Raw genomic sequence first — 4,226 nt, 5'->3', positions numbered from 1 at the left:
TGACAGCATGAAGGTTTTGTGCTCCTGGATCCCACATCAGGAAACACCTGTCACATTGGATAATCAGCAATGAATGCCTGTATCAATCAAGTGCTGAACATTGCACTTAAATGAAGGGACACACCACATCACTTTTCTCATGAAAAGGAGTTACGAAATGTATAAAGTACTCAGAATTCAGACGATACACATATTGTGCCCAATTGTTCTCGGAACTGCTGGTGTTTAGTCTCTCACACACCACTGGGACTTGCATAGACCGGGTAAATACAAGTGAAATGACAGATGTTGACATATCTGTCATTCCACTTTATCATTGGATTCCATGTGGAGTCCAATGGTGAAGCCCTGTCCTGCTGAGAGTTTCTCCCTCCAATGCAACTCTAGTCAAGCCTGGCACAGGATCAGAGACCCCTTTCACTTCAGTGGGAATTCTTAGTCTGGAGTTTAGGAGAAATATCAGAAACATTTAAATATTATTTTACAAAGGAAAAGCCTCGTGTTTTGAGAGGAAACACAGCTGTTACTCCAGCTGTGAGGGTGTTTCATGAGGCGGGGCCTAAGGAGGAAATTGTCCGAGGCCTAGTTATCTTTGTGGCCAGTTTCTGAGTGTGTCAATGTCAGTCAGCCCAGATAAGTGTGGGCAGGCTGAGTCCAGAGGGATTGACTATGAGCAGCAGGCCGGGCTCAGCTCAATTTGGCCTGCTAACATCCAAGGTTTATGTCTCTCCCATATCATTTTTTTTTTTGAATATTCAAAGGCAACTTTTCTTCAATTAAGGCTCAGGCTATATTTGGCCAGTAAATCAAAGTACAATGTCATAATTTGAGAGCATTGCTGTAAAGCTTTTTAGAACATTCAGAATGGAACAGGCCAAGTGCTTTATTAGTGCATCTTATTCTTAAAATATGATTTTGTATTTCATTTTCTTGTGTCCTGAAAGCACATGACTTCATTATAGAACAACATGCACTTAGATTTATACAACAATATAACACCTCAGCCCAACTATCCATGCCAACCAATATCCCATCTAAGTTAGTCCCATTTGCCTCTATACCTGCACTGGTATCTCTTAAAGGTTGTTATTCTATCTGCCTTAACCACCTTCTCTGGCATATATGCAAGACCATCTGCATGATATTTGTCCCTCAGATCTCTTTTAAGTCCTTCCCTTCTCAATTTCAACCTATGCCCCCTAGTTTGTGATTCCCTTTCCTGGAAATGTCAGCCACCAAGGTGGATCTGAGAAGAGCATTGCTTTCCTCTGCATTCAATTTTTTAAATCTTTCAAACACTCTTATGAGACAATGCAGATCAGATGTGACAATATGGATGGTTGGAGTTCCCTACCCATACCAGCTCATTCTTCTTCTTAATGGAGTGCAACTTTGAGGAGTCTTTAGCTGTATGGATGATCTCATCAATCAAGTGTTTTGCAAAGGTTTTAATGTTCTTGAATGCATCTCTCTGGCCCAGGAGCAGAGCAATCTGAGAGCTTAGATAATGTCCTCCAGTGAGGACTCATTGGCACACTGCCCCCTAACCGTGCAGGCTCAGCCAGTACCAGACATCCCGTAGTCTACTGTTGTCAATAACATTCATCAGCATTGACAGAAAGCTTTCTACGGTTAAAAAAAAGTATCAGCCACAGCATTGTGCCAATTGAGACACTCCTATCAACAGAAAAACACTTAATCTAAATCCTTCAACAAAGAATAATAATAACACCTTTGATCTTAGAGATTTGTATAATTTTATGTGGTTCATAGAGAGGGTTAACGTTCACAGTCTGTTTTCTAGAACTGGGGAAGCAAGAACTAGTAGACATAGTTTAAAGGCGAGAGGGGAGAAATTTAATAGTAATGTGAGGGGTAACTTTTGTTACCCAGAGAGTGGTCAATATATAGAGTAGGCTGCCAAAGGAAGTGTTTGAGACAGGCACAATTGCAACAAGTAAATGGCACCTGACCAGGTATATGGTCAGGAAATATTTAAAGGAATATGGCCCATACATGGGTAAATGGGAGTAGACGAGATGGAGATCTTGGATGGCATACACCAGTTGGGCTGAAAAGCCTGCTTCAGTGCTGTATGATTCTATGACTAGGATCTGGATTTATGAATTTCCTTCAATATCTGATAGCTGTTCCTTTGTGATTGGAAGTCTTCAGTTGCATCTTGTGTACCAATTGCTCAAAACTCAGCATTGAACTTGGATTCATTTCTTACCAAATTTAAGTAGTCCATTCTTCTGGCACTGCCACAACCTTTGCTTTTAATACAAGTTTAATACCCGCTGCCAACAAGAACTTCCAGCTCTTTGTATTTTGTCTTCCCTAGTTATGTATACCAAGCTTCTCTGGTTACAGTGTTCTACTTAAAACAAAAGGAAAATCATTCCTATTGTAACATTTGCTAAGATAAACCACCACACCAAATAAACCATCAATGAATTGATGGCATGGGGCAACAAAACTTGCTGAATAAAAGCAGAAATCCAGGAAAAGGGCTCTTATAGGCAAACCCTGTTAATGCTCCTGAAAATGTATTACAAAATCTAAATAAAAAAAGTGCCGAGGGCTAATACTTTATTTTACAATATTATAGACCTATTCAAGATAATTATCATTGAATGTCTCAGAAGTCATCTAAATCACTGTCATATGTTGTCTTTGAAAAGGTGGTGCCATTTCAACTTGTGAACTTTGAAGGGCAATTATACTAAAAGGGCATTGGTTTGGCATACTGTATTACACTCAGAAGAAAATTCTTTGTTCTTATTGAAAGACAATAATAAACTAATTCTGTTCCTTCTATTTTTTATTTCTCAGTTTCTTTGACAGTCTCCTTATCTTCACTGGCTTGGTGGGAATTTTTATTGTCAAAATCTTTTTATTTGCATATTTGTTTTTATATCAAATTTGAATTCTAATGTTTCCATGTTATAAATTAATTTTGAGCTTGCCAAATCATTGACTCAAGAGCAGTAGATGTCCACTCTACTAAATTTGCATCAAGAAAGGTAGGAAATTCAAACTGGTATCTGGGAGATTAAAATGTTGCAAGTGTCTCACAGTAATACAGCACAAAGACAAGCCCTTTAGCCAAACATAACCATGCTAACCAAAATACCCATCTAATTACCCCATTTGCCCCTATACCTATACAAATCTCTTAAGTGGTATTATTCATATGTTGCTTTCATTAACACAAAACTGGGTGACTAATATCAAAGAAGATACTAGAAGCTTGTTTAAGTATGTAAAGGGTAAAAGAGAGTCAAGGGTAGATATAGGACCAATGCAAAATGACACTGGAGATATTGTAATGAGAGATGCAGAGATGGCAGCAGATGGTGTATTTTGCAGCAGTCTTCACAGTGGAAGACGTCTGTAGTATACTGGACATTCAAGAGTGTCAGGGAAATTAAGCTTGTGCAGTGAAAAGTGCTCATGAAACTTAATGGCCTGAGGGTGGATAAATCTCCTGGCCCTGATGGAATGCACCCTCAGGTCCTGAGGAAGGAGCTGGAGAGATTGCAGAGGCATTAATGATGATCTTTCAAGAATCAATAGGTTCTGGCATTGTACTGGATGACTGGAAATTTGCAAACGTTACTATGTTATTTAAGAAGGGTGGAAGGCAGCAGAAAGGAAACTATAGACCTGTTAGCCTGACATCAGTGGTTTTGAAGTTGTTGGAATCGATTGTTAGGGATGAAATTACAGTGTACCTGGAGGCACATGACAAGATGGGCCAAAGCCAGCATGGTTTCCTGAAAGGAAAATCCTGCCTGACAAACCTACTGCAATTCTCTGAGTAAATTAAAAGCAGGGTAACATAGAAACATAGAAAACCTACAGCACAGTACAGGCCCTTCGGCCCACAAAGTTGTGCCGAACATGTCCCTACCTTAAAAATTACTAGGCTTCCCCATAGCCCTCTATTTTTCTAAGCTCCATGTACCCATCCAAAAGTCTCTTAAAAGAACCTATCATATCCACCTCCACCACCATTCCTGGCAGCCCATTCCATGCACTCACCACTCTCTGAGTAAAAAAACTTACCCCTGACATCTCCTCTGTACCTAATCCCCAGCACTTTTAATCTGAGTCCTCTTGTGGCAACCATTCCAGCCCTGGGAAAAAGCCTCTGACTATCCACACGACCAATGCCTCTCATCATCTTATACACCTCTATCAGGTCACCTCTCATCCTCCGT

The sequence above is a fragment of the Hypanus sabinus genome, chromosome 7 (assembly GCF_030144855.1).
Source record: "Hypanus sabinus isolate sHypSab1 chromosome 7, sHypSab1.hap1, whole genome shotgun sequence".
Taxonomy (NCBI): Eukaryota; Metazoa; Chordata; class Chondrichthyes; order Myliobatiformes; family Dasyatidae; genus Hypanus; species Hypanus sabinus.
The sequence above is the reverse complement of the archived record's forward strand: the minus strand, read 5'-3'. Positions refer to the sequence as shown.